Source organism: Castor canadensis, chromosome 12, assembly GCF_047511655.1.
Source record: "Castor canadensis chromosome 12, mCasCan1.hap1v2, whole genome shotgun sequence".
NCBI classification, from domain to species: Eukaryota; Metazoa; Chordata; class Mammalia; order Rodentia; family Castoridae; genus Castor; species Castor canadensis.
In genome coordinates this window covers 24,071,780-24,094,972 of record NC_133397.1, presented here as the reverse complement: position 1 = coordinate 24,094,972, position 23,193 = coordinate 24,071,780, and the positions used below count along the sequence as shown (strand labels likewise).

Here is a 23,193-nt window from a genome sequence, read left to right as displayed (position 1 = left end):
TTTATCATGTGCTCATAGTCCAATCCCCTTGTTGTGTTTGCCCTTGATCTAATGTCCACATATGAGGGAGAACATACGATTTTTGGTCTTTTGGGCCAGGCTAACCTCACTCAGAATGATGTTCTCCAATTCCATCCATTTACCAGCGAATGATAACATTTCGTTCTTCTTCATGGCTGCATAGAATTCCATTGTGTATAGATACCACATTTTCTTAATCCATTCGTCAGTGGTGGGGCATCTTGGCTGTTTCCATAACTTGGCTATTGTGAATAGTGCCGCAATAAACATGGGTGTGCAGGTGCCTCTGGAGTAACCTGTGTCACAGTCTTTTGGGTATATCCCTAAGAGTGGTATTACTGGATCAAATGGTAGATCCATGTCTAGCTTTTTAAGTAGCCTCCAAATTTTTTTCCGGAGTGGTTGTACTAGTCTACATTCCCACCAACAGTATAAGAGGGTTCCTTTTTCCCCGCATCCTTGCCAACACCTGTTGTTGGTGGTGTTGCTGATGATGGCTATTCTAACAGGGGTGAGGTGGAATCTTAGCGTGGTTTTAATTTGCATTTCCTTTATTGCTAGAGATGGTGAGCATTTTTTCATGTGTTTTCTGGCCATTTGAATTTCTTCTTTTGAGAAAGTTCTGTTTAGTTCACATGCCCATTTCTTTATTGGTTCATTAGTTTTGGGAGAATTTAGTTTTTTAAGTTCCCTGTATATTCTGGTTATCAGTCCTTTGTCTGATGTATAGTTGGCAAATATTTTCTCCCACTCTGTGTGTGTTCTCTTCAGTTTAGAGACCATTTCTTTTGATTCACCATTCTTTCTTGTTAGCTTTGCTGATTTCTTCCTCATCGTGATGATCTTTAAACACTGGCATTCACTGGTCCTGGTTGTGGACCTGTTTCTCTTACACATCCAAACACTAAAGAATGATAGCCTCTCCATGTGACTGTGTGTGCCATCAATAGTCTGTCAAAAGTTAAGTGACTTCTCCCCAGATTTCTAGGTGCATCTATCCAACAAGCCAGTGAGCATCTTCACTTGGATGTCTGCTGGACCTCTCAAACTTAATGTGCCCAAAACAAAGCTGGAAATTCTATTTCCAGGGCAGCACCAAAACTCCCACTGCACAAAATTCTGTGAATAAAGCTCTGCACTCCAAAAAACTATAACAAATTAGGTCCTGAAGAATGAAACCAGGCAGTTTCTAGAGAGGAATCAGTACATTTTTCATGGCTTTTAGCCTAAAGGGAAGTTACAGTAGGGTCAGACAGAACAGATAAAATGATAATAGAAAACCTGTTCCACCCTAAAGAATCAAAAGATAAGCCAGGCACAGTGGCTCATGCTGCCATCCCAACTACACAGGAGGCTAAGGTCAGGAGGATCACAGTTCCAAGCCAGCCCAGACAAAAAAAGCTCACAAGACCCCCATCACAAGGGGATGGTGGTGTGCATCTGTCATCCCAGCTATGGCAAAAGGGGAGACCGGATCTCAAAAATAACCAGAGCAAAAAGGGCAGGAGTATGGCTCAAGTAGTAGAGTTCCCACCTGACAAGCCCTGAATTCAAACCGCAGTACTGCCAAAAAACAAGAAATAAATAATCAAAGAATCAAAAAATAGAATTTGAGACAACTACAGCCATTGGAAAGTGAGGCGGGGGAAATCCATGGAAAGAGAAGCCACAGATCCTATGTATAGACTTTGTCCAAGTTTATGGTCAATTCCTGATTTACACATGGATGAGACAAGCTCACGTAGCCAGAAAATAATACACACACTAAACTGGGATTTGAACTATTGCCAAAAAGACAATTTGCATTTGATCCAAACAAGCTGTCTGCTAAAACAAAACAAAGCCAGCATTTTGTAGGAGACTCCACAACTAAACGCTTATAATGTTTAGAATATCCAAAATTATTCATATGAAGAAAAGGAAAAATGTAACCCATTCTTAGGAGAAAAGACAATCAACAGAAGCTGGCCCTGAGATGGCCCTGATGTTGAAATTAGCAGGTCATAATTTTCAAGTAGCTGTAATAACTATGCTTCATGAGGCAAGGGATGATATGTTTACAACAAATGAAAAGTTAGGAAACTTCAGCAGAGAAGTCAACTTGATTTAAACAAAAACTAAATGGGAATTCTAAGATTGAAAAAAGAAAATATTTGAATTTTAAAAACCCTATCTGGATTGACTTCACAAAATGGAAATAGCAAACGAGTTAATAACCCCAAAGTGAGGTGAGTAGAGAGTATCCAGTCTAAAGAACAGAGAAAAAATTGGAGTGGAGGGAAGAGCAGAGTCTCAGAGACCTGTAAACCAATGTTCATATGTCTAATTTGTATGACTGTAATCCAGGAAGGAAAGCCAAGACACCACAGGACAGAAGGGAAAAAATATTTGAAGATATAATAGTCAAAATTTCTTTTAATTTAGTGAAAGAAATGCATTTAGCCAGTGTTCCTCAAGGAGAGTAAATACAAAGAGAACTTCTCCTAGACATATCATAGCAAAACTGATGAAAACCAAAGACAAGGAGGAAACCAGGAAAGCATCCACCAAAAAAGATATATTACATGGTGGGGGTGGGGGTGGAGGGAATGGCTCACATTACTGCTGACCTTTCATCGGAACATATGGAAGCCAGAAGACAATGACCAACACCTTTAAATCCTTCAACTCAGAATTCTATGTCCAGTGAAAATATGCTTCAAAAAATGAAGGTAAAATATATTTCCAGAAAAAAGCAAACTAGAAGAATTCACTGGAATCTGGGCAGGGAGGGAAGGGGCCAAGGAGAGGCCAGCTCACCAAGGACCCCTAGAGCCTCTGAACCAGAGGCCAGCAGCTATAGCCAAAGCAGGCTGCTGAGAGAAAGGTGACAATACAGTGGGAGTTAAGCATGTGGATTTTTAAATGAAACCTGAAACCCAAATGAGAAGAAACCTTTAGAAACAACTTCTACTGGTACAAGCCTGCAGCATCATCTGTATGCATGATGTAGAATGTTCTCAACCTATGGATGGCTGAATGGCTCCATTGATGAGTGACTGCCTGCTACAAGCCCTGGGTCAAGACAACAGTTCTAATACCTTTCTGCTAGTTCATAAACTAGTCTAAGCAAAGGAAGGAAACAATCTGACCTTTTCTATCAAGTGACTATAGAAGATACTTGACTTCTAGAGACAAAATACAGAGAAATAGGTTATTGTCTTGATTGGAGAGCTATCACGTTGAGAATCACATTTCCTGAGATGAGATTTAGAATGTTCCTTGTGCTTATTTATACCTTGGACTGTAAGCATGGGTGAATTCTGGTTATTCTTCAACTAGTATATTTCAGAACAGCCTCATCCTGAAACTGACACCAGATTTATCAGTGTGATTGGAGAGCCCACAGGTTTGGACACATTGCTCAGGGAGAGCCTATTTGGTGGAGTGAATTCAGGTAGCTCCATTCCGAGCCAATTTTAGTTTGAGGGGAGAATTCTGCCAGCAGATGTAGCTTGTAGATACAAGGGCAAATGCCTTCGTGTTCCTTCTCCACAGTGGTGGCATTGTGTTCACCCTCGTGATTGCCACAGCGAGACACTGCTATTCTGCTCCAAAGAAGACATTGTCAGATGAATCCTGAGTCTCCCTCAACTGACACACATGGCTTTGGACTCGTGGGCAGAGTTCTTGAGATTATAGGTGAGTTTTCAATGTTTAACCAAATGGATCTGATCTTACCATGATCTTTTTTTGTGAATGCTAGAACCATTTCACAACTTTTTCCATTCCAAACATCTTTCCACTCTAACCCCTGCCTTATGATTTTAGTGGTAACCAATGACCTGTGGTTATTTTTTAACATGTCACGACTTATGTGTATTATGGAAGGTAGAAGACCCACAAGCACAGTGATAACTTTCATTTATTTGAAGCTGTAGAAGAATAGTTATCTGTGTGTCTTATGGAGTTGCTTGGATGGAAGCCCATTGGATGTCACAAATGAACATGTCTTTGCTTCATGGTTGATGATCTCACATAGGCAGAGAAAGTTTAGCTGTAGTACCAAGTCACATCAGTTTCACAGAAAAATATGACTTATATCTTATTTTAGAAGTATGATGTTTTGACCTCTATTTCAAATAGTTCTGTTAACCCTGTTGTAAATGTTCAATGAATGTATTTTGAGAAAAGGACCTGTGGCTGGTTGTACACTGGTGACTGTAGCCATGTTTTGGAGTGTTGTGATAATACTCTCATCCTCTCTGTGAGCTGGTCATTTCTTTGGGTACTCATTCTTTTTTTTTTTTTTTTTTTTTTTTTGCCCATCACTCTAAACCTGAATGAGTGTGGGTTTGGGATAGGGTATGTCAGCTGTTAGTGATTTGTGTATGACTCTTAGTCTTTAAAAAGCTCAGTGGGAGAACACAGGCTTAGCATTGTGAAGCCCTGGGTTCAATACTCAACACCAAAAATAAAATACATACATAAATATCTCAGTGGAGATAAACATTTTTGAATAGAGGAAAATCACCAAGCACTTTCTTTTTGTTGGTGAAAGAATCTTATCTATTTATTTTACTTAAGCCTAACAAAATGATGAGACTTGCATTGTCTCAGAAAGGAAGACCGTCCCAGGGATGGGTAATTCAGTAAGAATTTCCTAGCTAAGCTCAGTGGCTCAGGCCACGTGAGTAGCTAGAGATCAGGAGGATCAAAGTTCTAGGTCAGCATGGGCAAAAAAGCCCATGAGACCCCATCTTAACAACAGCCGGGAGTTGTTAAGCCCATGTCCCTTCGACAAATTGTTGTCAAAGGAAACAGCTAACGGTGACTTTTTGTGATTTGGGTAAGAAGTCTTTGCCACAATAAGTTTATCTTTCACAAATATTGTAGATTTCAAATTTTGTAAATGTTCTTCCCAATTAGAGTGTAAAGCCAGAGTTTGTGGTTTGTGTTCTCACTAAAATGTTTAAATCCCCCTTTTTTTAGTAAATTTTGACTAGGATATATTCATAATACAGGGGGGAATTTGTAGTGACAATTCTGATTAGACTTACATTGTACATTATTTACATTGCCCCCATCTTCCTTCTCCCTCAACCTCCTCCCAACCCCACTTAAAACAATTGCAAGAGGTTTCTTAGTTCTGTTTCATATAGGTATATAAAGTCCATCTGCCATATATCCTCACCTTAATCTCCTTCCTTCACTCTCCCACCTCCCAGCAGTACCCCCCCCCACACACACACATACTGTTCCTATTTTACAATCCTGGTTTTCGTTATTAATATTTAAGTTGATGTTCAAAAGGGTGTCTCAGTGTATGCCCACTTTGGTCCATTCACACCCTTCCATTACTCTCCCTTACTCCTTTACCTCCCACCACCAATTTTTCAACAGCTTTCAATACACAACCTACGTCCTCTACCTTCACATCTTATGGTATGCAATATTACTGATGCTCTATCATTTTCTTTTCTTTCCCTCTTTCTCCAAGTTCCATAGAGTAGTTCCACCTTTACAAACATGTTCTATATCTGATTTTATATATGATCATGCTTGTTTTTGTGTATATATTTATCTTTGAATCTTTGTACCATGTATGAGAGAAAACATGTGGCTTTTGTGTTTCTGATCCTGGCTAACTTCACTTAACATGATGTCCTCCAATTGCATCCATTTACCTTCAAACCCCATGTCATTATTCCTTATGGCTGAGTAATACTCCATTGTGTATATGTACCACACTTTCTTGATCCATTCATCAGTGGTATGGCACATGTATTGTTTCCAAAGCTTCACTATTGTAATAGTGCTGCGATGAACATCAGTGAACAGTGTGTCTACTGTATCCTGTCTTACTTTCCTTTGGGTAGATGCCCAGGAGCCATATCACTGGATCATATGGCAGTTCTACCTTTAGTTTTTTTGAAGAATCTCCACACTGCTTTCCGTAGTGGTTGTACTAATTTGCATTCCCACCAGCAGTGTATAAGGATTCCTGTTTCACCACATCCTCGCCAGCATTTGTTGTTGTTATTACCCTTGATTACGTCCATTCTAACTGGGGTGAGATGAAATCTAAGTGTTGTTTTGACTTACATCTCTTTCATAACCAGGGAAGTTAAACACTTTTTCATGTATTTACTGGCCATTTGTCCCTCTTCCTTTGAGAATTCCCTGTTTAATTCATGTGTGCATTTTTTCATTGGGGTGTTGATTCTTTAGAGACTGAGTTTTTTGAGTTCACTATAGATTCTGGATATTAGTCCCTTATTGGATGAGTAGCTGTCAAAGATTTTCTCCCACTCTGTGGGCTGTCTCTTGAGTCTGGTGACTGTTTCCTTTGCTGTGCAGAAGCTCTTTAGTTTGATGCAGTTCTATTTGTTCATTGTTTCTCTTAGATGCTGAGCCTTTTGAGTTCTGTTTAGGAAGTCGGTCCCTACACCTATCTGTTCCAGTGTATTTCCTACTGCTTCCTAGAGTTGTTTCAAAATTTCAGGCCTTACATTAAGGCCTTTGATCCACTTTGAGTTGATTTTGGTACAGGATTAAAGACAAGGATCTACTTTCAGTCTTCTACATGTGGATATCCAGTTTTCCCAGCAGCATTTGTTAAAGAGGCAGTCTTTTCTCCATTGTGTGTTTTGGGCTCCTTTGTCAAAGATCAGTTGACTATAGATGCATGGGTTTATGTCTGGGTCTTCTATTCTGATCCATTGGTCTTCCTGTCTGTTTTTGTGCCAGTACATGCTGTTTTTATTGATATGGATCTGTAGTATAGTTTGACGTCAGGTATTGTGATGCTTCCAGCATTGGACTTTTTGCTCAGAATTGCTTGGCTATTTGAGGTCACTTGTGTTTCCATATGTATTTTATAATTGCCTTTTCTATTTCTGTGCAGAATGTCATTGGAATTTTGATAGGGATTGCATTGAACATGTAGATCGGTTTTGGTAGTATGGTCATTTTCACAATGTTGATTCTACCAATCCATGAGCGTGGAAGGTCTTTCCATCTTCTGATGTCTTCTTCAATTTCTCTCTTCAGTGGTGTATAGTTTTCATTAAAAAAGGTCTTTGGTTTCTTTCATTAAATTTATTCCAAGATATTTTATTATTTTGAAGCTATTGTAAATGGGATTGTTTTCCTGATTTCTTTCTCAGTCTGTGTGTTGTTGATATATAGAAAATCTACTGATTTTTATATGTTAATTTTGTATCCTGCTACTTTGCCAAAAGAGTTTATGATTTCTAGTAGCTTTTTGGTAGTTTTTGGAGTCTCTTAGGTATAGAATCATGTCACTGCAAGTAGGGATAGTTTGACTTCTTCCTTCCCAGTTTGAATCCCTTTTAGTTCTTGCTCTTTTCTTATTTCTTATGTAGTTTATTTCAAAATTCTATTGAATAGGAGTAGAGAAAGTGGACAGCCCTGTCTCATTCCTGACTTTAACAGGAACAGTTTCAGTTGTTCTCCACTTAGTATGATGTTCACTCTAGGTTTTTCGTGTATAGACTTTATTATGTTGAGGAACATTTCTTCTATTCCTAGTTTCTTCAGAACTTTTATCATGAAAGGGTTTTGGATTTTTTCAAAGGCTTTTTCTGCATCTATTGAGAGGATCATTGAGAGGATTTGTCCTTCTGTTTATATGCTGTATTATGTTTATGGATTTATGTATGTTGAACCATCCTTATATCCCTGGAATAAAACTAACTTGGTATGATCTTTTTGATGTGTTGTTGAATTCTGTTTGCCAGTATTTTGTTGAGAATCTTTGCATCTATATTCATTAAAGATATTGGTCTATAATTCTCTTTTCTGGTTACATCTTCATTGGGTTTCAGAATGAGTGTAATGCTGGCTTCATAGAATGAGTTTGGTAGTGTTCTTTCCCTTTCTATTTCCTGGAAAAGTTTGAGGAGTATTAGTGTTAGTTTTTCTTTAAAGTTTGGTAAAATTCAGCTGTGAATCCATCAGGTCCTGGGCTCTTCTTTATAGGGAGACTCTTTATTACTGCTTCAATTTCATTACATATAATAGGACTATTTAGGTGGTTAATATCTTCTTGGTTCAATTTTGGTTGCTTATATGCATCTAGGAATTTATCCATTTCATCTAGATTGTCCAGTTTACTTGAATATAAATTTTCAAAGTACTCTCTAATGATTCTCTGGATTTTGTTAGTATTTGTGGTTATGTCCCCTTTTTTCATCTCTGATTTTATTAATTTGGGTCTTTTCCCTCCTCTGTTTGTTATGTTGACTAAGGGTTTGTCGATCTTATTGAGTTTTTCAAAGAACCAACTTTTTGTTTCATTGATTCTTTTACAGTTTGTTTGGTTTCAATCTCATTTATCTCAGCCCTGATCTTTATTATTTCTCTCTGTCCGCTGGTTTTGGGTTTGGTTTGTTCTTGTTTTTCTAGGAGCTTAAAGTACATCATTAGATTGTTTATTTGAGCAGTCTCGGTTTTTTTAATATAGGCACTTATAGCTATAAACTTTCCCCTTAGCATGGCCTTTGCTGTGTCCCACAGATTCTGGTAGGCTGTATTTTCATTTTCATTGGATTCTAGGAACTTTTTGAATTCTTCCCTTATGACTTTGGTCACCCATTGTTTTTTCATCAGTGTATTGTTCAATCCCCACGTGTTTGAATATTTTCTGTGGTTTCTTTTGTTGTTGAGGTCTAGTTTTATTCCATTGTGATCTGACATGGTTATTTCGATTTTCTTGAATTTGTTGAGACTTGCTTTGTGTCCTAAAATATGATCTATTTTGGAGAAAGTTCCATGAGCTGCAGAAAAGAATGTGTATTGCCTGGTTGGTGGGTGAAATACTCTGTAGATATTAACCTTGTCTATTTGGCCCAATGTGTGGAGTAGCTCTGAAGTTTGTTTGCTGATCTTTTGGCTGGATGACCTGTCTGTTGGTGACAGTGCGGTATTCAGGTCTCCCACTATCACTGTGTTAATGTCTATCTGTGCTCTTAGGGCCATTAGAGTTTTTTTTAATGCAGATAAGTGCTCCTGTGTTTGGTGCATATATGTTTAGGATTGATAGTTCCTCTTGATGAATTGTTCCTTCATTAATATGAAGTGACCTTCATTCTCTCTTCTGATTAATTTTAGTCTGAAGTCTACTTTGTCGGATGTGACAAACTACTCCTTCCTGCTGAGGTCAATTTGTTTGGAAAACTTTTTTCCACCCTTTGACTCTAAGCCACTGTTTATTTCTTTCAGTGAGATGAGTCTCTTGTAAGCAACCTATGGTTGGGTCTTGTTTTTTTAACCCAGTTTGCTATTCTATGTCTTTTGATTGGGACATTGAGACCAATTACATTCAGTGTTAATATTGAGAGGTGCCTGTTGTTTCCAGACATTTTTATTCCCCAGTTGTTTAGTTTTAGCTATTCCTTTTTTTACTGGTCTGCTGGCTCCAAAGGGTTTTTTATTTCTTGAGTCTTCCTGTCTCTCTAGTTTCTTCTTCCATATGCTAAAGTCCTTTAAGTATCTTCTGTAGTGCTAGCTTGGTAATCACAAATTCCTTTAGTTTTTCCTTGTTGTGGAAGTTTTAAGCTTCTCCTTCAATTAAGAAGGATAGTTTTGCTGGATAGACTAGACTAGGTTGACAGTTGCTTTCTTTCAGGGTATGAATTCTGTCTTTCCATAACCTTCTTGTGTTCAGAGTTTGAGTTGAGAAATCTGCTGTTATTCTGATAGGTTTGCCTTTATATGTGACTTGCCTTTTTTCTTTTGAAGATTTCAGAATTCTTTCTTTGTTCTGTGTGCTGAGTGTTTTGATTATGATATGTCTGGGGGTATTTCTTTTTTGGTCCTGACAGTTTGGTGTTCTGTAAGCTTCCTGTACCTGGGTGACTCTCTCTTTCCAAAGTTAGGGAAGTTTTCAGCTATTATTCTATTGAATAGGTTGTCAATGCCTTTACTTTGTTTCTGCTCTCCTTCTTTTACACTATAGGTTATAGGTTTGGTTTTTCATGGTGTCCTAGATATCTTGCATGTTCCATTTGTATTTCCTTAGCATTCTTTCATACTTTACTGTTTGGTCAAATTCCTCTACTTTGTCTTCTGTTCCTGATACTCTATTTTCAACTTGTTCCACTATGTTAGCCAAGCTTTGATTGAGATTTTTATTTGGGATATTGTGTTGTTTATTTTGGATTGATTATTTTTCAGGGTTTCCATATCTTTATTGATCTCCTCTTTCATATCTTAGACAGTCTTCTTAATTTCATTCATCTGTTTGTATTCTCTTTACACTCATTTAATTGTTTATTCACGCCCTTTTTAAGGTCAAATACTAGCTTTTGTGTTTTGTCTTTGAGGTTGTTAATCATTTTTTGGTTTTGAGGTTGTTTTTTGGAATTCAGTATTTGATATCTCTTTCTCTGTTCAGGTGTTTGGATCCTTAGTGGTGGCATTGGCTTTGAAGAGAGCAGCTGTCTTGCTGTTTTATTCTGTGTTGAGATTTGTGCATCTGGAGTTATTTTTGGTTAGGGTTTTTATCCCTTGTGCCCCTATAGTTGGAGTTTTGAGGTTTTTTTCTCCTGGAGCTCCAGCAGTGTTCCTCAGAGAGGGGTATGCTGGAAATGTTACCCCTTGCTGGGTTCTTGTTGTGCTGCAGATTACCTTTTTTTCTCCCTTCAGTGAGGGGGCTGGAGTTCCCCCTCTTTGATGGGGGTGCAGGGGCTCTCCTGCAGTCACACTGGGGAGTTCTGGGTCTCTGTGCACTGTGGGAGGCAGGCCTCCTAGCACCTGCCAAGTAGTGGATTCCCAGTCAGTGGAGTAGCTGAGATTCCAGCTCTTGGATAGGAGAGACAGGACTCTCCTGCAGGGAGGCACACTGTGAGGTGCTGGGTTTCTGTGCACCTTGGGGAAGAGGCCTTCTGGTGCCACCTGCAGAATAGCAGGTTACAGCTTTCTTCCCCTCAGTGGGGAATCTGGCATTCTTGCTCTTTAACTGGGGAGCAAGGGCTCTCCTGCTGTCAGGGTCAGTGGGGAGGCTGGGCCACAGTGCACCTTGGAAGACCAGTCTCCTTGCAGCTTCAGAGTCGCAGATTGCCACTCAGTAGAGGAGCTGGGGTTCAAGCTTTTAGACAGGGAGACTGGACTCTCCTGCAGGCAGGCAAGGTGGAAAGTGCTGGTACTCTGTACGCTTTGGAGATGCAGGCCTTCTGGTGCTGTCCATAGAGAAGCAGGTTACAGCTTTCCTTTCCTCCTTGGGGAACCTGGCATTCTCACTCTTTGATGGCGGAGGGGAGGCTCACCAGCTGTAAGGCACAGTGGAGAGTGGTAGACCTCTATGCACTTCAGGAGGCAGGCCTTCTCATGCCATTCACTAAGTTGTAGGTTACAGCTTTCTTCCCTTCAGTAGGCAACCTAGCATTTTGGGTCTTTAATGGAGAAACGGGGGCTCTCCTGTGGTTGGGCACAGTAGAAAGCACTGGGCCTTTTTGTGCCTTAGGGAAGCAGGTCTCCTGGCCCTCACAGAATGGCAGATCACTACTCAGTGGAGGAGCTGGCTTCACTCTTTGACAGGGCAGTGGGAGCTCTCCCACAGGAGGGCTTGGTGGTTAGCACTGGGCCTCTGTGCTCTGTGGGGAGGGAAAGCCTCCTGGCACCAGAAGAATAGCAAAGCCTACAGCCTGGGATTCACTTGTGTGTGTATAGCAGTGGGCTCCTGGCACTGAGTAGCAAGTTGAGGGTGCTCATGGTGCAGCAAAGTCTGCGCCTTGAATCATCTGGTACCAACAAGGCAGTGGAGGCCCTGGGGTCTACTTGTGTTGAAGCATGGGCTTCCAGGAGCCACAACAGCTGCTGCAGGCACGGGGGAACCAAGCCTATGGGGAGCGGGAGTTCTGGAGCCTGCTTGCCAGACGCCAGCTTCCAGGAGCCAAAGGAACTGCTGCAGTCACAGGCGAGCAAAGCCTGCAGGCAGTGGGAGCTCTGGGGTCTGCTTGCCAACGGTCTACCAGAAACCATGGCAGCCGCTACAGGCACAGGGGAACCAAGCCTTCAGGCAGCAGGAGTTCTGGGGCTTCCTTGCTGGGGCATGGGCTCCAGGACGGCAGTGCAACAGCACTGCAGGCAGAGAGGATCCACACCTTTGGGTAATGGGTGCCCTGGGGCTTGCTTGCCAGCATGGGTTACCAGGAGCCATGGCAGCTGCTGCAGGCATGGGGGATCCAAGCCTGCTGGATCCAGGCCTGCTTGCTGATGCAGGCTTCCAGGAGCACAGTACAGCAGGTGCTGCCAGCATGGGGGATCCAAGCCTGCTGGCTCGCTCCTTCTGTTACCCATGGAACAGCAGGAACCTTGGGTCCTGCATCTACAGGGGCACTGGTTTTCCTGGCATTTCAGGGTGAAGGTAGCAGGTCTTGTAGTAGGGGGAGCATGGAGCTCCAAGTTCCTGTGTGTGCTGGGAAGCAGGATTTATTGCCAAGACAGTGCCAAGTAATGGAACCTGGAGCTGCACAGCAACTCCAGCTGGGCATCGGGAGTGTTGAGCTGCAAGTTGTTCTTCCCATTCTTCCCACAGTTAGTTACTTCTCTATTTGTAGATTTAGAGAGGGCTTTGTTTCTCACTGATTATGGGATCCCGTGGATGCCTTTTGGGGTCCCCTGATATTCCTTCTTTGGGGTAGTCACTGCAGGGTTATAAGGATGTCAACAATCTGCCATCTAGCTCCTCCCTCAGGAACACAAATTTGAACATTTCAGAGCACTGCCCAATATCAGGAAGGAAGCAGAAGATAGTAGTACAGGCCCTGCCTGTATCAAAGGGATAATGAGATATGACTATGAGCAGCTTTATACATTTCCCCCCACTTTTTTTTTTTTAGAGAAAAAAAGAGTTCACCATTAGCATTCCACTGCAGGAAATGCTAAAGAAAGTTCTCAGGCAAAAGGAAAATAATATGAGAGGGCAATCTGGATCATTAGAAGCAAATGAAGAGCATAGGAGACAGTAAATAGCTAGGGAAACACAAAACACTGACCCCCTCCCCCCCCACACACACACACTTTGCCCATAGATTAGCCAGCAAAACCTTCCCATTAGCTCTTTCTCTCATACCCCACCAAGGATCTTAGCTCTACCTTCCAATCACAAACAGCAAGATGGCCAAGGTGACTGAATCAGAGCGAGCAAGAGAGTGGAAGAACAGGCATGGGTCTTCAGTTCCCTTTGGTTGCTAAGCAGAAAAGTGACTGGAAAGGAGCAAGAGTGGGAACAGGCTGTTGTAGTGATCCAGGCAAGAGACAAGAAAAGCTGGGACCACTGTGACTGCGAATTGGTCTCCCCATGTTTACTCTTGCTTCTTTTAAAACTGATGTCAGTTCTTTCACCTCTGCTTAATGCTGTCCATTAGCTTCTATCTCTCTAAGGAAATAACAGAGTTCTCACCACAGTCACGTGATGGGGCCCCTGCCACTTCACTTCTCTGATCCTATCCCCTCTCTTGTTCACTCTGATCTAGACATCTTGGCTTTCTTGCAGGTCCCCAAACACTCCATGTTTCTGCCTCAGGGACTTTGCATTTGTCACACTATCTTCTCTGATAGCTACAAGGCTCACTCCCTCAGCTCTCTGCTCAAATGAGGCCTTATCAATGAAGTGTTTCTTAATTGCCCCAAATAAAACAGCAACACAACACACACTTCCTCTCTTGCTTTAGTTTCCTTCTTAGTAGTTATTTCCTTCATATTCAACAAAAAGTTGGTTGAATGAATGAATCAATCACACAAATATCTAAAATTTGAGACTGAAAGTTCAGAACAAGGATTATGAGAGTTCAAAGGAAAGAAACTATTATTTATTTGTGCAACCTCCTTATTTTAGCTGATGGTTATATTATTTAATCTTCATTACCATCCTAAGTAATTTATTACCATTAATTTAATGTGAGATGTCAAGGTCCAATAAGGCTAGGTATTTTGCTGAGGTCATGTAGACAGCAAATGATGGTTGCAGACTCTAAATCTAGCCAACCACAAGGTCCTGGGTTCAAACCCCAGTACTTCAAAAAAAATTTTCAAATCTAGGTCTTTATGATTTCACTTATATATTCTTTATAAGACTCCATTGATGGAGGACTGGGAGTATCTGGGAAGGCTTTCTGGAGGAAGTGGCATCTAAGTTCTCAGAGAGTTAAGAATTAGGCAGGAGGTCAGCAAGGTAACAAGGGGCTGGGGTGGATTATGAAGTTGGTAAAAGGAGAGTGATAGACCAAGATAACATATAGGAAGAGAGAAACCTTTGCTATTTCACAATTCTGACAAAACTTTCCAACAGTTAGTCATGTTCCCAGATAGAGCCCTTGACCTAGGTAGGCAACAAGAATGATAAGGTTAATGACTCTTTACCTGTACAGAGTTTGCTTTCACAAATGTGACCTCATTGATTCCCATGACAGCTCTGCCAGGTAGACTAGGATGAGTGTCAGTTCCCCTACAGTATTTCTGAGGAGTGTAGTGCTCAGTTATTAGGTGCCAACACTGGTCTTCCCGCCGGAGACTCGATGTTCAGGTGAAGTCTCCACCCATGAAATGCCCAACAGAAGCTCCAAGTCAGATTGACACCTATGAAACAACAGGATTAGGTCTACTTTTTTCTCTTTTTTGGCAGTACTGAAGTTTAAACTCATAGATACTCTAACATTTGAGCCACTCCTTACCCCCTTTTTGGCTTTGGTTATTGTTGAGATAGGTTCTCCCTATCTGGGCCAGCCTGGACTGCAATCCTATTTATACTCTCCATGTTGCTGAGGTGAGAGTCACATACCACCACGTCCAGCTTTTCTGGTTGAGATGGGGTCTCACAAACTTTTTGCCCAGTCTTGCCTCACTCCTCAATCCTCCTCATCTCTGCCTCCTGAGTAGTTAGGCATGAGCCGCTGGGCCTAACTTGATCCTTTAAAAAAAATTAATCTTTAAAAATATTTTCGTTGTAGTAAAATACTGTTTTAACCACTTTTAAGTATATAGATCAAGGGCATTGAGCACATTCCCAAGCTTTTCTGCCATTCTGTCTCTTAAACACTTGTTCCCATCCCTCTCCCACCATGCACACACTACCTCCAGCAACATCTATTTCTACAGATTGTCTCCAACTTACAATGGTCCCACTTATAATTTTTCAGCTTTATGATGTATGTTCAATAGAAACTGTCTTAGAATTCTAAATTTTGATCTTTCCTTGAGCTGGAGATAATGTGGTTCCATCCTCTCCCTTGATACTGGGCAGTGGTGGTACTCACAGCTCTCAATCAGCTCCAAGGCCAGGAGGAGAAACTCTGGCACTCTACAGTGTTCTGTGTTGCTGAGTTCTGTGTTCCTCAGGTTATGCAAAGTAAATGCACTTTCAACTCACAACATTTTGATTTGCAGTTATCCCATAGCAAGTTGAAGAGCATCTGTACTTTCCGTCTCTGGGAATTTTGCTACTTTAGATACCTCACCTAAGTAGGATCATAAAATATTTGTCTTTTGTGTCTGGTTTCTTTCACTTAGCAGTGTCCTCAAAGTTCATCCATGCTGTAGCAACTGTCAGAATTTCCTTCCCTTTTAAGGCTATCCGTTCTATGGCTATACCACGCTTTGTTTATCCGCTTATCTGTTGCCATGGTTCCATCTTGCTGGCAGAGGCAACGGCACCCTTCACCAGAAATGTTTCCCCTTAGGCTGCCAACCTAGCACCTCTCTCCTTCCAGGAACCTCTCCCCATACATGGAGCTATGGAAGCACCTGCTTGAAATCAGAATCCACTGTGAGGACCAGACTTCTGGGACGTTTCCAGTCTTGTAGGAGGCAATACTGTGTGAGGGTAAGGCATTGAAATCCTCTTTCCTTGAAGAATGGAAGTGGCCAAGTATTTCATCCTTTCCCAAACCAAGAAACGTGGCTCAGCTGCCTGGGAGCCACCCGTTGGACACCAGTGGAAGTGCAGCCTTGGAGTCCAGAAAAACCTTACCCATTGACTGGAGTGTACTAGTACCCAGCCATAAAGCCTGCTCCCCCTCCGCCCATCTCACCTCTGGGGATGAAAGGGCTTGCAAGCTGACATCCCTGAAATAAAAGCTAAATAAAACCTCAAACCAACAACAACAAAAGGCAGCCCTACATCCATAAAAGTGGAATATGACTCAACACTAAAAAATGAGTGACGCAGTTGTGAAAAGACACGGGGAAACCTTAAATATATATTACTAAATGAAAGAAGCCAGTCTGAAAAGGCTAAACTATGGAGACAGAGAAGCTATTAGTGATTGCAGATATGGGGTAGGCAGTTGGGAAGAGAATAATAACACAAAGGAGCCAGGGAACAGGAGCAGCACTGTATCCGGGTACATTTTGCCAAACATCCTGCTCCACCATTGTCCTGGAGTAATAATTGACTACAATAGATGCTACTTCTTGTTCAGCAGCCAATGGTCTCCAGCAACTTTCCCAACTTTAGAGGTCAACCAGAGGCCTCACCTACATCTCATTACAGTTGTGGCTTCATGCATGCACCTTCCCTCAAATTGTCATCTTGGCTCTGAGGACACCTTATTAGTTATATCACTCCCCATTCCCTGGTTCTTTGAAAAGTCCCCTCACTTCTTGGAAAAACCCACAATTATGTACATATCCTTACCATAATCATTAAACCCTAGCTACAGAAGTGCCTAAGATGGGTGGCACTTCAGTGCTTGCTTGAGCTACCCACCTTCAGGTTCTTTTGTGGGCATACCAGCACTTTGCAATCACCTCAGCTTCAATAAATCAAGCTTTTGCTTAAATAAATACTGCTATGTTAAAAATTCCTCTGTGTGTCTGCCCCCAAATTAATTTTTCATTGAGACCAAGGACCTGCCATTTATAAGGGGTGAGTAGCAGAACACAGAGGATTTTCAGGGATTTTCTTATAATACCATGATGGTGGGTGGGTAACATGTCATTATACTTCTATTTTATTATTTTTTGTAAATGGAATTCGGTAGTATCTATTGTGCCTTTATTAGAAGTTTCATTGTGATAGTTCCATACATGAATATAATATACTTTGGCCTTATTCACTCTCTCTATTACTCTTTCTAATCTCCCCCCCTTCTTATTTTTACAATTTTTGATGAGTTTCATTATTCTATTTTCATACATGCATGCACTGTAATTTGATCATATTCACCCTCATTGTACTTTTATTAAAACCCACAGAACATACAATAGCGAGAATGAACCTTATAGACTACAGGTGATACATGCTTTAATGTAACTTCATCTTTTATAACCAATGTACCATATATGTGGGGAAACGGACATTTGGGAGTTCCCTGTACTTTGTGCTCAATATTTCAGTGAACCTAAAATGACTCTAACAAGTAAAGTCTATTAAAAATAAAACCAAGGAAGCCCCAGAGCTCTTTGTATCAAGAAGGACCACTTGGCTCCTGAATGCCCAGGCTCAGAAGCCCTCCTCTTCTTGGAGGGACATGGCTCCTGTTTGCTCCTTAGCCTTGTAAGTGAGTGGTGAGGAGTCCTTCATGTCTCTTATCTGGATCACTGTTTAGGGTTCTTTACAGAGAGTCCTCTTCTTGGCTCTTCAGTTTAAATGTCACTTCCTGTGGACTTCCCTGACCAGTCCTCTCCCAGTCACTTGCCCTTCCAGTATCCTGTATGATCTTCCTAGAACACATCACTAGCTGAAATTAGCTTGTTTTTACAAACGTCCTAAGTCACTCCATAAGAGAATGTAAGCTCTCACATGGCAGAAACTTTGTCCTTAGTGCCTAGAATGGTGGGTGGCACCAAATAGAAGCTCAATAAATATTTGTTGACTAACTCTGTCACTGAACAGCTGCATAACTAAAAGCAAGGCAGTTAAACCTTCCTGGGCCTCCATTTCCTCATCTGTAAAATGGGCAATTACACTTAATCATTGTGTTCTCTTGCCATAACGCTCTGAGTCTCCCAGCAGGGATCAGAATGACCTTGTTTTTCTTCTCAAGGGCTTCTTAGGTCACAGGAAGACTGGGAGGTGCTTAGGCTTAGATTCCATGGGTCTGCAGTGGCTCCTCCTTCCTGACTAGGAGGTTGGTGGGACTTCTCCCCCAGAATGTCAGCCCCAAGAGGACAGGGATCTTGTGTTGCATTGACCTCTATGGCTACATGTGTACAACAGTGCCCAGCACCCAGAAGTTCTGGGACAGATAGTTCTGGAATGAGTGAGGACAGTGCATGCCAGCAGCACTGGTACGTATCTTTCCATTCCTGGTTAAGTGCAACGTGGTATGAAAACAGCAGTAATGATCCCTCCCACTGGCAGAGCCTTTTGCGCTTGCATCATCTCATCTGATACCCGTGACAGCCTTGTGAGATAAGCACCTGTAGGAGCTATTATTCCCAATTTACAGATGAGATAACTGAGACTCAAAGAGATCCCCCTGCCCAAGGCCACATCACAGGTGAATGGCAGAGTCTGATCTCAAACTCAGGTTCTTCTCACTCCAGACCCAGTGCTTATGTATGGCCACGTGTTGCCAGTGCTGCAAAGCTCTGAGTGTGAGCAGGAGCACAAATGGGTGTTGAGCTGGAGTGCTGAGGAAGGACAGGGCTAGGACAAGGGACAAGTGGAGTAGAGGGAAGCAGTGGAGCTTGGAGCTGCCAGAGCGAGTGAGGACCTGGAGGATGGCGGGCAAGCAGAGCCAGGCCCCTCTGCTCCAACAGGGACCTGCTGGCCCCACTGTAGGAGTGCCTGCAGAGACTGCACGACCTCACAGAGTCACTGCCACCCTCAGGCCCAGACATGCCCGGCTCCAAGCAGGTCCTTCACAGGGCTCGGATGCCAAGGACGTGGGCAAACTGGTTTGAGGAACACAAATACCAACTCAAAGCTTTCTCCCCTTTTCCTGGAAAAGGTACCAGACCTGGCTCATCTCCCCTCTGCCAAGAAGGGCTTTTCAAAATGGTATTTGCGTGTTGCTGAAATCCCTTGTCTTTGCCAAGGTAATTTGCATGTCTCCCTGAGTCACATCTACCTACCTACCAACCCACCTCTCTACCTACTTATCCTACTTACACACACACACATGCACACATGCACACACACACACATACACACATGTACACACGCAGCCCAAGACCCCAGACTGTCCTCTAGGAGCCCATGCTGAGCTCTGTCATGCCTTCACTCTCACCTCCACCTAGCAACCTGTGGAAGTCCTTTGGGCCCTGTCCTCCAGGCTCTTCTCTGTGCTTCCTGTTCCTAAGGCACCTTCATCTTTGTACCCCAAACCTGCCTCAGTCCTTCCACCTTGGCCCTGGCCACTGGAACGTCCCCTATAGTTGTCAGCTCCAGAAGAGTTGGGTCCCACCTGGTATAGGGGCTCACAGCTGCTGGCCACCTTGTACCAACCCCTGTCAGGGAGCTCCAGGACACCAGAAGCTTAGCAAATCTCCCCAAGGCTGTTCCCCTGGAGGCCAAAAGCAGTGATAAGGAAATGGAGGGCAGAGGGCAGAGTGGAGGTCAGGATGGGAGGCATCCCAGAAGCTTGCCCTGTTAGTCACCCAGAAGCGCAGAGATTGTCCCTAGAGCTGGTGACAGGGAACAGGCAGTGGTAGGAGGGCCTATCTGCCAAACCAGTGGGGAAAACATCATGTCAAAGCATCCCTCTTGCACGAGATGTGATTTCCCTTCCAGATCCCCTGAAAGACCTAAAATTACCAGAAAAGGAATGGCCTAGATACTCACAGGTAGTGCTTTGGTTTACTTTTTCAGCCAACACACACTGAATCCCACAAATCCTCACACCCCAGTAATTAGATTCCTCATTCCTGCTTCCTTAGGAGGTCTGAATGCAACGTCTGTCTTCCCACTTGGAAATGGGCTCCCAGAGTTGTCCCCGAGCAGAGTCTGCCTACCAAGCAGAGCTAATGGCTGTTCACTGACCACTTCAGTTATTGGTCCCCTCCCCTTCCAGGCCCCTGCTAAGCACTTCCTATGTGTTGTATCACTGTATCCACCAGGCCACTCCCACAGACGTTTCTGGAGGATATGGTAGGGAGGGGGACTTTTGACCTAGGATGATCAGATGCCCGGACTTGCCTGGGAAAATTCTATTTTATGTCTGTTGTCCCAGCATTATTATCGATAGCCTTCTCCCATGCTCAAACTGTCCCATTCTGGAAGATAAGTTTTAGGTTGGAGGATAAATTCTAGACTGGGGGACTGTCCCTAGGCCTGGTTCAGGGAGAGTGGAGTGTGGTGTGTGCACACACACTGGGTGACCAGTGGGCCATAAGAGGGAGGCACTAGAGGGCGCCAGTGAGCCGCACGTGACTGGCTTGTCTCAGGAATGGTGCTGGCTACCACTGGAGGGCAGGTGGAGACCAGCCCTCCAGTAAGTGCTCAATCAACTTGCTTACAAGAGCCCTGCTCTGGCCCAGACCCAGACAGGACCCACCTCCTTACCTCTCCTCCATCCACACAACAGAGAGAGCCTGGCAAGATATGGGGATCCAAGAGGAAAAAGGGGTCCTGCCCTGGCTGCCCCTCTCTTTGACTTCACCCTGGCCAGGTCTCTGCCAGCCTCTCATCTGGGCTCTACAGTGGGGCTTGGTTATTCAGGCTTTGGTGTCTGATGGACTTGGATGTGACTTGCAGCTCTGATGCTGGTATCTGTGACCATGGGCCTCAATTGACTCACCTGTAAGAGGAAGTCTGCTTCACGAGTACCCACTTCACGAGGCTGATGTGAGAACTAAATGCGTTAAAGAATACAGAGCAGGTGAGTTCTCACAGCACGGAATGCTCTGCCATGTGCTCAACCTCGCCCGCCTTTTCTTTCCACAGTGGAGTCCATGTCTGCAACATACAAAAAAAAGAGATGGATTTCAAAACACACAAGGTGTTCCTGACCTGGGGAAAGTGGCATCAGGTTGGTGGTGCTCATCTCATAATTATCCAGACCAAAACAACCCCTGCCTACCCTCACTTGGCTTTCCATATGCCCATCCCTGGTTCATGCTTTGGACACATGGAAAACACACACACACAAGGCATCCACTGTGCACACAGATGAATTTTCTGGACAGTGACACCAGTGGATATAGGAAGCCATGAGTACCTCAGTGCAGAGCTTCAGCCCATGAAAGAACCATTCATTCATTCATTCAGCCAAACACTTATGCATAGGATAGAGAACAGACACCTGTTTGTCCAGGATTATCCCAGATTACAACTGTTATCCTGACATAATTATTAACAATCTCCCTTCACTCTTGAAGTGTCCCAGTTTGTGTGATAAATTATATGCTGCTGCCTATTCAGCACCAACTCTGTGCTAGGCCCTGTGCTAGGAGTGATAACGTCTACATCCCTGACAGCCCAGGGCTCACCATCCAATGAAGAGACAGAAAAGGAGCCGACTGAAGTGCAGTGAGAAGGTAGGGCTGGACATGTGACTTGGGTGGCCACTTGGTGCCCCTCTGCCCCTGCAGGACCTGCCAAGAAACCTCCTGTGATTTATCCACACTTCTTAGGCTTATTTACTTTTACCGATTCACAAAACATTTTTGGAGTTTATTAATGCCATACACTTTCCACCTGATACATGAAGTCCTTCTATTCATTCTCAAGTCCCTAATTTTTCCAACCTTAGAAACTGCCTTTTATTCAGATATCTGTGGAATTTTTTTTTTAACAAATCACTAAAATCCCATCTGTTCTCTTCATGATCCTGGAAGCATCAGTTTTCCAGAAGAAGGGTCCTCATTATGTTTTTGTCTCCTCATGGAAAGTGCATGACAGGAAAATGGCTGTGATCTAAGGAGCTTGCTGCAAGTGACCCCATCCTTCTAAGTCCAGAAGCAGCTCCAAGCTATTTCAGGATAAGGAAAGGAGTAAGAGGAGAGCAAATGAGATGAGCGAGCTGGTGGTGTTCACTGAGGTTGGCTGGGCTCCTCCTGATCATAAGTTGGGTAGGGGGAGGATGGCTGCCTCCCACCCAAAGGACCGCAAACAGCCAAACACTTCCCCATCCCAGAATCAAGGACACAGGATATGTAGCTTCCCACAGCCCATTCTCTCTGGTCTGGGCCTTCTCAGTAAAGTCCCTTCATTCTCCTGGACCTAGGTCCTCCCTATTTCCTGCTCAATTGACCCAAGGGCACCCTGTGGCAGCAGTCTCTGTGTCCAGCCCCCAGCGTCCCACAGGACCCTTCTCTGTCCTGCTTCTCTGAGGAGGATGGGTCTCCTGATCCCATCTCCATGTCCTGCACGACTGGATGAAAACCCCACCACTTCTCAGCATGGAGGAACATTGCCTTTTTTAGATGTACTGCCGCAGAGCAGGAAGAAAAGGAAGGAGGAGGGGGGGATGGGAAGCAGATGGGGTGAAGGAGAAGAAGGAAGGAGGCCTGAGGGATTCTGAGAATTAAGGGTGATGATGACGTTATCACAGGGAGGCTTTCGCTGGGGTCAGTGGGTGGGGGTGGGGCTCAGTGGCTCAGGCTTGTGACTCATTTTAGGAATGGGCTTCTTATCCAGGCGAAGTCATTCATTTAGTAAGCCATTAATTGTTTCAACACCACTGGTTTATTGAGCTGTTATTATTTTTCAGACTCAGGACTAGGTCCCAGGAGGAAAAGATGACTGCCAGGGCCTGGGAGATCATGACCTGGAGGGGAAGGACGGTTCTACTGCAGAGTGTGGGTGTGTAGAGGGAGAGGGACGTGTGACAAGAGGCCAGGCGCATGGCAGACAGACAGACGGACTGGCTCCACTCAGAGGGAGTGGCCAAGAAAGACTGCCTTGGGAGGAGAGGTGGGGAGGAGGGGATGCCTGAGATGAGTGGATAGGAGGAGGAGGTGAGGGCCAGGCATGGGTGGGAGAGGGAGTTCCAGGCCCCAGGAAGAGCTTCTGTGCTGGAAGGCTGGTGGGACAAGATTATTATCAGGAACTCTGACTGATCATGCCTGGCAAGCTCTCGAGGCAGGACTGGCTTCAGTTACCCATCCACCACCACCATAGGGTAGTCTGTGCTGACAGTTTACTTATACATAACCCTACACAACCCCCATCATCCTCAGAGGTAACCCTATGCACCCCAATGGCAATGGGACAGGGGACACACCTCACCAGGCCTCTCAGCCAACCAATGGCAGAGCCAGAATCAGAAGCCAGGGCCACCT

General features: G+C 43.6%; 1 long non-coding RNA gene and 1 other non-coding gene across 2 annotated transcripts in view; both read left to right on the top strand.

The window, feature by feature from the left end:
- Positions 1 to 3,296: 3,296 nt before the first annotated feature.
- LOC141414779 (uncharacterized) overlaps positions 3,297 to 23,193 on the top strand; it is a 33,435-nt gene continuing 13,538 nt past the window's right edge. Inside the window, exons 1-2 of the long non-coding RNA XR_012439639.1 lie at positions 3,297 to 3,702; positions 15,735 to 20,789. This is a non-coding gene — a long non-coding RNA (uncharacterized lncRNA). The remainder of the gene's footprint in view (positions 3,703 to 15,734; positions 20,790 to 23,193) is intronic.
- Positions 20,911 to 21,042, top strand: LOC141415319 (small nucleolar RNA SNORA48). The gene has a single exon (XR_012440293.1). It is a non-coding gene; the product is annotated as a small nucleolar RNA SNORA48 (small nucleolar RNA).